A 12,540-nucleotide genomic window follows, 5' to 3' on the forward strand; every position below is an offset into this window, starting at 1 on the left:
GGCAGCTTGGCTCTTAAACAGAGCCGAAGTCTGAGTCAGGGGAGGAGCAGAGCAGCCGCGGGAGAGGAAGTGCCCGGATGGTATTTTTCCCGGACATGTTCGGCTTTTTGGCAATTCCCCCCAGACGGGGGTTTGACTGCTGAAAAGCCAGACATGTCCGGGAAAAAACGGACGTATGGTAACCCTACATCTCCTCATTTTCCTTCACCAGCCCTGCTCACTCCCCGTCTCCTTCTCAGTAACCAAGGAATACGGCATCCTCCCTTGAATCCTCCCATCCCAAGTCTCCCATACCTCCTCATCACAGATAGCTGCCTTGCTCAAACCCAGAAACCCACCTGCCACTCTCTACCCTGGACCACTAGGCCTATGCTTCTAATTCACCACTTCCCCATCTACTCCATTTCCCTAATCTGCAGACACGTAAATGTACCCTGTTTCTAACTCCAGCAACTCCTGCCCCCCAACAACCTGGGGTAAAAATCTGTTCCCGCAACTGCCTTCACTCCCTACATTGCCCAACCATACAACCCACAGCTATCCTATTCCTTGCTCCTCTAGACATCCCCACCCTAGTGCAGCCCCAGCCCCTTGGTCCCAGGAACCCCCTCCCCATGTTCAGCTCCACCCCAACAACACATTGCCCGCTCCTGTCACAGTCCAGCCCTCCCGATCCTTGCCCCACCCCCAAACCCCTGTCCCAGCCCTCTCGATCCCTGTCCCTCCTGTCATACCCCCCAAATCCCTGTCCCAGCCCCTATCCCCTCCTGCCCCAACCGCTGCTCCCTTCCCTCTATCCCTGTCCTCTCCTCTACCAGCCGCCACTCCCTGCCTCCTCTTGCCCCAGCTCCCCAACCCCTGCCCCCGCCCCGGTTCCAACCCGCCCAGGCCCCCACCCCATTCAGCGCCAGCCCCGCCCTCAGCAGCCCCACCCCGCAAACCCCAGCCTGGCTCCCGCTGCCCCTCTCGGCTCCTCCAGCTGCCCTGGCCCTGCGGCAGGCCCGCGGAAGCGCAGCGCTCACCTGACGGAACCCAGACGGCTACAGGGCTGTTGACGGAACTAACATTGGGACTGAAATCCCCACCCTCCCGCTCCCGCTGATTGGCCGCTTACCCCGGCGCTTGTTGCTACCCAGCAGCATGATTTTCGATTGGTTACGGCCTTTGTGTCGTCACCGGCTTTCTAAGCCGCCCGCGTCACGTGACTGAGGAGAGCCAGAAGCACATGTCAATGTTTTGGTTGGCGGGGGAGAGGCCCGGCCCCGCTGTGAGCGGGCTGGGCGGGGCAGGGGGCGTGTCCCAGGGTCTGAGGCTGTTGGAACCTGGTCACCGCTCGCGCACAGCTGGAAGAGTCTGTTCTCCAGGGGCCCATTGTGATGTCACCAGATCTGCCCCCCTGCCCTAGGGTCGCGAGCTGGAGCTCGGCCCTGCTCCTGGGTGACTTGGGTGAGGCAGCGGCTCCCATTGAGCCCCCTAGGAGAGTGGCTGGGGCGGTAACAGACCACCCTGGGTGCGAGAGCCTTTCTGCTCGGGCTCGTTTCTGCCCCGCACGTGACTTGGTGCCTGAGCGGCATGTGACTTGCGTGGCGCTTCCTCCTGCGGGGGCAGCTGGGCGCGCAGAGGAGTGGTTGGGTTTGGACTATCCACGTTGCTGTGTACTTATGGTAGAGAAGGTCAGGGCAAAGCAATACGCTTGGAGCAAGAGGTGGTGAGGGCTTAGTTCCTGGGGTGGTTAGTTCCACGGTCTCAAACCTGCCCTAAAAGGTGTGTCTGCACTGCAATCAAAAACCCACCGCTGGCCCATGGCAGCTGACTAGACCTCCAGGCACTAGGCACCATTTCAGATTGGGGGAGGGAAGCAACTTGTAACTGGGATTCCAAAGGCTGCTTGGGCACCTGAAAATTTTCTTGTTTTTTGCAGATAGCAACTTAGATACAGTGCGCCTGTTAGATAATAATGTCTAATTCTTATATAAAGAAAGAAAATTAAATAAATATTAGACCGACTCCGCTCTAATCCTAACATGTTTTGACATCTTGTGTCAGTTCACTTACGTGACCCTGGTTAGGTTTAAAAAATTAATATATTCTTATTTTGTTACAACAATTTAAACAATTGTAGAAAAACCTAGATTACTTTCTATCACTTTTTTTGCAGTTCATCAAGCTTGGAGTAGATCATTTAACTTTTGGAGACATCCTATTAGGGCAAGGCCCTGTGAGTTTATATTGCACTTGCCTGGGGCTCTAGGGGTGTTACCCCACTACAAATAATAGACTAGAAAATGACTTCAAAAAGGAGTGAAACTGACACTTTCAAGTAACTTTCATAGTATTGCCAACCCCAAATGTTCAAAAATTAAGAATCAGGCTCACCAAAAACCACGAAATTGGCTTTAAAATAATGAGATTATGTAAAATTAATAGATTTGGTGTTCTTTTTATTTACATTCTGCTTTTTGAGCATTTAAGGTGCACTGGGGTCGCATTTTGAAGCTTTCTCCACAGCTGCAAGGGCTAGAAACTTCATTTTTCTTTAAGAATGAATGCTGAAATCATCACATATCACTTGACTCCAGCAGCTGGGGCTTTAAGGAAAACAATAATTATGAGATTCCTGACAAAATCATGAGAGTTGGCAACACTGCTTTCTTTTTAAAGGCTAGTTACTTTCTAGAAGGCTCTTAATCACTGTAGTGTTGTGTTTGAGTTGCAGTTTTTACAGGAGAATATTTTAAATCAAACACCAAGAAAATTCAACGTTTTAAAGTTGTGGAAAAAATTGAGACGTCTGAGGTATATCAGGGCCACTGCAGGCAGGAAAGGAAAATAAAGAGGCACAAGAGCTCTGGGCAGCTCTTCCTCTTAAAAGAAAGTTGGAGGGTCAAATCTTCTAGTCCTTAATCAAGTAAAACTTCTATTGCCATCAGTGCCTCCACTCATAGATATAAACATCACAGTGACCATGTGATAACATGTGTAATCAATAACTATACACTTCATACTTAAATATCAGAGCCATCTTATCCAGAGTTACGCATCTTGTATGCATTGGCTCAGGAACTACATTTTCTGGCGTATTCTGAACAGTGCTGAGCACACAGATTGTGCCCAGTGAGTAACACAAATCATGACAGTAATGGTCAATATAGACTCTGTGGGTGCAATTTCTGTTCTTTGGCCTGGATACAGCTGAAACCCTAAGAATTTGATGTATAATCACATCTGATACTCATGACACTTTCTTGTTCCTTCCTTTTCTCAAACTCAGAACAAAAAAAGACAAAACAAAATGGTTTTCAGTCAAAATCTAAAATTGCACAGCAGGCATTGCTGTACAACTCAGCCTAGGGCAGAATCTGCCACCCATTGGCAGTTAAGTGCTCTCCTCTCATCTGACTCTCTTTCTCTTTCTTTCTTCATCCTTCCTGACCTCTGTGCTGCTTTTGATACTGTCAGCTATGACATCGTTCCGAATCATCTGGGACCATGTGCTGGAGTCTCAGAGAACAGGCCTTCTAGGTTTTGCTCCCATCAATCAGAGGCCTCTTTTTTGCAGCATGCAGCAGAGAGAAAGGCTGGTCCAGTGGATAGGGATCTAGCCCTGAGAGACCTGGGTTCTACTTTCCCCTCCACCCCTCATGGACTTCCTGTATGACCTCAGGTCAGTGCCTTAGGGACAGGGCCTTCTAGGTGCTTTTGAAAATCCCACTAGGTGCCTAAATACCTTTGAAAATCTGGCTGTTAGTCTCTCTGTGCCCTAGTGCCCCACTTGTACCGTGGGGATAACAGCACTGCTACCTCACTGAGGGGCTGAGATGTGAGGCACTCAGATACTATGGTGATGGGGCCACAGAAGTATCTGAGTGGAGTGGAAATTTCTCTATACCACTGCTATCCCTTCCCTGGGTTTTGGCCCCTTCTTTTCACCTACGCCCCTCACATCTTCCTCTTTTCTGAATGTAACGTTGGCTCAGAAAGGTTGGCTGTATTTCTTCTGAGTCCCCTGCATTCCCTCTTCAACTCCCCTTCCCCCCCTCCACCCCCAGAGGGATTCCTGTTTTACAGGTTCATCTAAGGACTTCCAGATCCTTAATTTAATTATAGTACCAGCCTTTTCTTATTTTAATCACCCTGCCTCTGTTTGTAAACAAAACACTGACTTCCTGCTCCAGGGACACAAGCTGGGAGAAGCGTCTCTCTGCAGAACTCACATTCCACGCTAATACTGAGCAGTTAAGAGCTCTGCCTGGGAGCACACTTCCAGTATGAAACAGCCCCCCTCTGCCCTACCTGCATGGTACCCTTGCTGGCGCTTGGACTGTGGGTAGGGTTACCAGCTGGCCAGTATTTGACTGGCCTGGCTGTTTTTTTATGGAGTTGCCAGAAAAATAATTTAAGCTGCCTTTTCTTTTCCCATGTGTCTAAAGATTTGCATTATCATTACAATACACTCAGTTTTAGCTAATGTAAAAAGTTTAGGTGTCCAACTAAAGATGCTGCAGTGCTCCTACTTCCGTAGTTTAAGACAGTGATAGATCAAAACTGTTAAAAACACAGCAGCTGTTTGCCCACCAACACGCAAGTGCACTGAGTGTGCATGTGAGAGGATTTGAGTCATGGGAGAGTGAGGATATGTGCGACGTTCACCTGGATCACCTGGATCGATTGGTCTTCAGCTGTCGTTAAGACTGTGCCTATCACAACACATCCGCTATTCTTCTCGCATTCTTGCCTTTCTTCTCCATGTTCGTCTGAAATGTTTAGCAATGTCATCTTCCCATCTTCTTGGAGGCCGACCAGGTGGTCTTTTCTGTTCTCGCGGGTACCACTCAGTAATGATTGCGGTCCATCTATTGTCCGTGAACCGTGCTATGTGGCCCGCGCATCATATCTTATTATATCTGCTTTCATGACAATATCTTTCACACCACTGTGTTCTCTAATCATTTCATTTGGGATACGAGCCAGAAGGGAAATTCCCAACAAAGCTCGTTCCATTGCCCTTTCAGCTACCGGCAGCCGCTGTTCTTCTCTCTTCGTCAGTGCCCAGGTCTCACTTCCATACAGCATAGCTGGCAGCACTGTTGAATTGAAGATATTTGTACGTGTGGTCTTGTCGATTTTTCTTTTGAGGACGTCCTTGATGGAATTAAACACACACCATCCTGCCCGAATCCTTCGCGAGAGTTCTCTGTTCATGTCTTGGTGCATATTAACTTCTTGGCCCAAATATACGTCCTGTTCCACTTCTTCAATTTCTTCTCCTGTTACCAATATTCGGGCTTTTCTTAAAGACGTCTGATCTCATGTATTTCGTTTTGCAATGGTTCATTTTCAGACCGACCTGACTGCTTGGTCTTGTCGAGGCTTTGAAGCATGCTCTGCAGTTGGTTGGTGCTTTCGGCAATTAGTACGATGTCATCTGCGAATCTGAGATGAGATAATCGTTCTCCATTTATATTAACACCACTCCTCCAATTGATCTTGTTCATAACCATTTCATAACCGCGCCGCCAAAACACCCCCCGCTCTGCCCGGTCGAAACAAAAATAAAAAACAAAAAAAACCTCGAGCGCCGCCCTGCTGAACAACAACAAAAAAACCCACCGCAAGCGCCCCCCTGCCACCCCAACATTGGTCGCCCCTTCTAAGGTGCCGCCCCAAGCACGTGCTTGGTTGGCTGGTGCCTGACGCCGGCCCTGGGCCCTCCTGCTGGTTGGGCTGCTGCAGCTACATTATGTTTTTAGCATGCTATCTCAATCAAAGCTAGTGTGAGTACCGATATGTCTCCTTGAGCTGGGTATCACAGCCTTAACGTATAAGGTCCGTCTCACTGTGTACAGACCTGATCTTGCAATCTCTCGTGTAAATAGGTCTCTGTAAGCCAGGATTTGCAGGATCTGTTCCTCATCATGACAGTTTTATTACGTACTTGAATGTTTGATGGGATACTTCAATTATCTGTGAAAATACTGTTCAACTGAGTAAAGTAGTAAAAGTTACAAAGATAGCATGTTAATATTTTTAAAGGATCGATGTTAATGCTGTTTTGCTGTGGCTTTTTCCACAGGGTGGATTATGCATAACATAGCGGAGGAATTCTTTAATTTGTATGTATTTGTTCCATTTTTGTCTGATCATAAATTCATGGATTTTAAGGCCAGAAGAGACTGTAATGATAATCTAGTGACCAGTGGTTCTCAACCTATTTACCAGTACTACCTGCATGGTCCTGAGGATGTCATGAGGGCTGCAGATGTGTGCTGATTGGACCCAGGGCCGGCTCCAGGTTTTTTGCCCCCACACGCAAAAAAAAAAAAAAAATCCGGAGTGCTGCCACCGAAGCAAAAAAAAAAAAAAGTCGGAGTGCCGCCCCAAAGAGCCGGAATGCCGCGCCTTGAAAAGTGCTGCCCCAAGCATGTGCTTGGAACGCTGGTGCCTAGAGCCGGCCCTGATTGGGGCCACAGGTTCAGCACCACTGATTCTAGTCTGACCTCCTGCATCACACGGGCCACAGTACCTCCCCCAGTAATGGCTGCAGTGGAAGAAATTATTCTTTCCTGCTTTGTAAATTTTATGTAAGTTGTAATTACTGTATTAAATTGTTTATAAATTCAATGAAATATTTTGTAAAAATTTTAAATCTTATGATTTTTAAGAATAATAATTTTCTAAATCCAGTCCAGAGGTGATCCTTGTCAAAAGTGATAGAAAGCTGTTGCTCTTTGGTGGCTGATGTGAAACAGTTTGATGATTTCACTCTTAGTTCCTGGTGGACTAGCATCAAAACCACCCTCATATTTGATGTAATGGTGGATGCCTCAACAGAGAAGCCAGTGATTAAGTGGCCATTATTAATATTTAGTCTTCAGAACTATAATTCCCTTGGATATTATGGGCGATGAAGGGGAAGAGATGGGATGCAGAGGATAGAAACTGTCTTATTACAGAGGGTATTGTTATTACAGAAAGTAAAGGAACTGATTGTGTTCTCACTTATCTTGGTGTAATTCAGAAGTGACTCCACTGACTTACACACTGGTGTAAGTGAAATTAGCACCATTCCCATTTCAGAGATTCAGAGATTTTTAAGGCTGGAAGGGACAATTATGATCATCTAGTCTGATCTCCTGTATATCACAGTCCATAGAACTTCCCCAAAATGATTCTTAGTGCATAGCTTTTAGAAAAACATCCTATTTTGATTTTTAAAATGTCAGTGAGTAACCATTGTTAATTATTCTCACCATTAAAAACTTACTCCTTATTTCCAGTCTGAATTGGTCCACCTTCAACTTCCAGCTATTGGATTCTATTATACCTTTCTCTGCTAGATTGATGAGCCCATTATTAAATATTTGTTCCCCATGTAGGTACTTATAGACTGTAATCAAGTCACCCATTAATCGTCTCTTTGTTAAGTGAAATAGAGTGAGCTCCTTGAGTCTATCACTACAGTAATTGCAATCCTTCAGTCATTCTTGTGACTCTTTTCTGAACCCTTTCCAATTTATCAACATCATTCTTAAATTGTGGACACCAGAACTGGACACAGTAGTCTAGCACTGGTTGGACCAGTGCCACATACAGAGGCGAAATAATCTCTCTACTCCTACTTGAAATTCCCCTGTTTATGCATCCCAGGATCGCATTAGCTCTTTTGGCCATACTATCACACAGAGCTGATGTTCAACTGATTATGCACCACGATCCCCAAATCTTTTTCAGAGTCACTGCTTCTCAGAATAGAGTCCCCATCCTGTACCCATGGGCTACATTCTTTGTTCCTAGATGTATCCATTTATATTAGCTGTATTGAAATGCATGTTGTTTGCTTGCAATCCAGTTTACCAAGCGATCCAAATTGCTCTGTATCAGTCATCTGTCCTCTCCATTATTTCACCACTCCCCCAATTTTTGTGTCATCTGCAAACTTTATCACTGATGATTTTTATGTTTTTGTCCGAAAATGTTAAATGGCACAGGACCAAGAACCAATCCCTGTGGTATCTCACCGAAACATATCTGCTCAATGACGATTCCTTGTTTACAGTTATAGTTTGAGACATAATAGATAGCCAGTTTTTAATCCATGTAAAATGTGGCATGTTAATTTTATATCATTTTAGTTTTTTAATCAAAATGCGGTTTGGTACCAAGTCAAATGCCTTAGAGAAGTCTAAATATAGTATGTCAACACTGTAACCTTTATCAACCAATCTTATAATCTCGTCAAAAAATATATCAAGTTAGTTTGGCAGGATCTGTTTTCCATAAACAATGTAAATTAACATTGAATTACATTACCCTCATTTAGTTCTTTATTAATTGAGTCTCATATCAGTCACTCCATTATCTTGCTCAGGATGAATGTCAGGCTGAGAGGCCTATAATTACCCAGGTCAGCTCGTTTACCCTTTTAGCTTTCTTCCACTCTTCTGGAACTTCCCATTGCTCCAGTTCTTATTAAAAAGCAACATTAATGGTCAAGTGAGCTCCTCAGCCATCTCTTTTAAGACTCCTGAATGCAAGTTATCTGGACCTGGTGATTTAAAAATGTCTAACTTCAGTAACTTCTGTTTAAGATCCTCCAGAGATACTAGTGGAATGGAAAGAGTATTATCACCATATGATGAGACTATATCATCTGTTTTTTCCCCAAATGCAGAGCAGAAATTTATTGAACACTTCTGCCGTTCCTGCATTATTATTGATAATTCTACTATTTCCATTTAGTAAGGGATGAATACCATTGTCAGGATTCTTTTTGATCCTAATATATTAAAAAACCTCCTTATTTTCCTTAACACTTCTGGCCATTGAGTTCGCCTGGTGTTCCTTGGCTTCCCTTATCAATTTACTATAATTAATAACTTCTGATTTAATTACTATCAGCTTCTCCTTTCTTCCATTTGTTATATATATGCTTTTTGTTTTTTACACCTGCCTTCTCTTTCCTTCTAAACCAGGTCAGTTTTTTAACCAGCACAACCTTCTTCCTTGATTCTGGAATTGTGGATTTTTGGGCTTCTAGTAAAGTGTTCTTAAACATTTCCCAATTATCATTCAAATTTTTCTGATTAAATTCTTCTTCCCAGCTGATTTAGCTCATAATTGTTTTCAGCTTTGTTCAGTTGGCCCTATTAAAGCCAATTAGATATATATATATAAATATATCTATTACTGGTCTGGATTTTATTCTGCTTGCACATTATAAATGTGATCGAGTCATGATCTCTTGTATGTAAGTGTGACATCCCCGAGGGTACAATCTGCACTGTTGAACTGCTGTGTCCCTTTAACACTCCAGCCCAGGGTGCCTTTTACATTGCTTCGCTAGTGAAAAGCAGACCTCTTTCCAGGCTCTGATCACTCACAGCCATCATGTAAAGTCAGTCCCAGCTAAGTTACATGAATGCTGTCCCAGCCACTCATGAACTACATATAGAGTGACCCCAGCAAATTCTTATGCCCAGCCATTCAGCCCAAAAATGTACATCTTGTACTGTCCAGCACACCACTGAACAATGCAAGCTCATTAATAGTCCATCATTTCATCAAAGGAAATGATTATGCACCAGCCTTTTAACCTGAGTAGTGATTCCTCAAACACTTCAATCAAACACACTAGTTTAGATAAAACAATAGAACAAGTTTATTAATTAGAGAGAGAAATTAAGTGATTAAAGTGTTAAGGCATAAAAGTTAGAGTTGGTTACAAAGGAAATAAAACGATAAAACCGTAATTTAATTCCTAAACTTTACCAAGCTAAATAAGATTTGAACTCAAAAAGGTTTCTCTCACCCAAAAATCTTCAGCTGTCCATACTAACTGGAAAGCCTTTCAGCTAAGACCACTCCCCCTGGTTCAAAGATGCCCCTATTGTCTTTCAAGCGATCTTGCTGCCATGAGTAGAGATGGGGGAGGAGAGGTGGCCAGAGGCCTTTTTTTCTCCCTTTTTCTATTCTGACCCTTTGTACTGGAAAAGTCTTTGCTGGGTCATGGAGTCAGTAGTTCCATTGCGTATGTGCACTACCAGCCGCCCTTCAGGTGAATTGTAAATACTTCGTTTATAACACCCTGATTAAATTGTTAATGGCCTTTTATCACCCAGCTGATGTGCCAGTGTGCCTTTGTCTTTGAGAAAATGGTCTGAGGGCATTACCCAGAACTACAGCATATTTCAGTAACAATCATAAGTAAAACCTCATAGCTCCACATGGTGTTAATAGACGCTTTTTAACAGGACAATGATGTTCAGTGGATTATGCATTTTACATGATACCTCACAAGGCATAGTTTTGCACAAAATATATCAAAATCATATAACGGGGTAAACATGGGGTGCAGGGTGTCACAGTAAGCTACCATGATTTTAGTAGAAATTTTGTGTCCAGAAGAATCTTTTGACTAGATATAATGCAAATGAAAACTTTGAGAAACTGCTAAAATCAAATCGTTTCTAGTCAGACTTCCCAGTAATAACCAAATAAACAAATACCCCAAATAACTGGTAAGGTGAAAGGTAGATGTTTGCACCTTTTATAGCAGGGATCGGCAGCCTTTGGCACGCGTCCCATCAGGGAAAGCCGTTGGCAGGCCAGGACAGTTTGTTTACCTGCAGCGTCCAAAGGTTTGGCCGATCGCAGCTCCCACTGGCCACGGTTCACCGTTCCAGGCTAATGGGAGTTGCGGGAAGTGGCATGGACCGAGGGATGTGCTGGCCACTGCTTCCTGCAGCCCCATTGGCCTGGAACGGTGAACCGCAGCCAGTGGGAGCTGCGATCGGCCAAACCCACGGATGCTGCAGGTAAACAAACTGGCCCGCCAGCAGATTTCCCTGACGGACTGCGTGCCAAAGGTTGCCGATCCCTGCTTTATAGTTTTATGCTTCATCCAATAACTGTGAAGAAAGCAGGAATATAATATTCTTGCACACATTGTATGCTACCTTTTAAATTATCTGGAACAGGCTATTACTTAATTGTATCTTTGTTATAATCTTGGTAGAACTGTGAGGGACCCAAGTGAATAATATGTTTGACATTTGAATATAAGCAGGCAAATTGTTTATAGGATAATATGCTTTATGCTTTCCTTTTTTTCCTTTGACAGTTGTTGAATGAATATGTTTGTGGCTGCTACTAATTGTTGACTTGCTGGAGTGACACATATGTGCCAACTCCCTTCCTCCTTGATTGTAGACAATAATTAAGAGGTTTGACTTGGTGCCAACTATTACAGTATTTTTCCCTTGTCTTCAGCCTTTTTACCCTAGTTATACATTTGTGGGAATTATAACAACGTGCCTCTTTTGGTAATTATATTTGTTCTAGCACAAGAATGTTAGTTGTTTGGGACAGTAACTTTAACCTTTTGTGTGTCCAGCATTTTAATCCAAATGGATCAAAAACTTTTACCTAATAAATGTACTTGTTATAGAATGACTGTTTCCAACACCATAGTTAGTGTTGAGACATCCTTTCCATGTTAAGGATAATTTTGGCAGTCTTTGTACCCCAATAAAAGTCCTTTCGGCTTCAAATTTTGCATGTTTGTTCTATGACCATCTGACAATATTTTGACTAAATTTGACATTCTTCAGAAAAGTCATTTTTGAGAGATAGGACATAGAAAAAATAAGTGATAATCATGTTCATGTTTGAAATTCTAATACTTTTTTGCCAACTCCTAGCTACAAAACAATTTGTCTGAGAGTCTTCAAATAAAATGTATTTGAAAGATCTTGGCAAGATGTAGAACAATGCCTGGGATGTAGAAAAGCAAATTTAATAAGTCATTCATTTTCAGTTTGGGAGCATAAGAATAGTCTATTTAATTTGAGAAATTATTAAGAGGGCTCCAATCAGCGTTAGGAAATTTGCCTGATTCCTTATAATATTTGCCAATCCTTTGTCTTAGATATAGTGTCCCTCCTAAAATCCATATGAGAGCTAGGTTGGGGCAGGTGAGCATGGGATACTGGATAGCCCTAAGGAGTCAGATAATACAGAAATTTCGGTCATGCTGGAGGAAGGAATCATCCTGGAGCTCCTAACTCCAAAGGAGCAAGTGCTCTGAGACTTAGTGACTATTCTTCCATTGAGGTTCAGTCACATGTATTCTCCTTCTGTGAGCCATTTAAGGTCTGCAGGTGTGGGTCTAACCTCCAGGAGTCCCCTGCTCCATGGAAGAAAGACTTCGCTTCTGCAAACCTCCTAAAGTTCTCAGAAATGGGATGGCCTCCAGTGGACTTTCTGTTGTCTGCAGGAGTGTAGCAATCCTACTATAGACTTACAAAAGTTTTCAGGACGCAGGGCTTTGGAGCTGTGCTCTGGCTCTGCTCCAGCTCCGGGCAAAAACCTGCAGCTCCACTGCTCCGGAGCTGCTCCGCGCTCCAGCTCCGGGCTCCGCTCCAAAGCCCTGCAGGAATGGGGATCCCTCTGAAGGCTTTCTGCTCACTTTAGGAGCTCCACAGTATGCTGGAACTGGGGAATAGCCTTTGGCCCCTGTCCTCACTTTGATCAGTTTCCTGA

General features: G+C 43.9%; 1 protein-coding gene across 4 annotated transcripts in view; it reads right to left on the reverse strand.

Moving 5' to 3' along the window:
- The window catches only part of FBXO25 (F-box protein 25), an 82,734-nt gene extending 81,590 nt beyond the window's left edge, over positions 1-1,144 (reverse strand). For 3 of the 4 annotated variants that reach the window (XM_034766397.1, XM_034766396.1, XM_034766394.1), the window contains exon 1: positions 1,023-1,144. The gene's annotated coding sequence lies outside the window, so the exon portion shown is untranslated. The other variant, XM_034766395.1, reaches the window with a different exon arrangement.
- Positions 1,145-12,540: the final 11,396 nt, after the last annotated feature.

Source organism: Trachemys scripta, chromosome 3, assembly GCF_013100865.1.
Source record: "Trachemys scripta elegans isolate TJP31775 chromosome 3, CAS_Tse_1.0, whole genome shotgun sequence".
In the NCBI taxonomy this organism is placed as follows: domain Eukaryota; kingdom Metazoa; phylum Chordata; order Testudines; family Emydidae; genus Trachemys; species Trachemys scripta.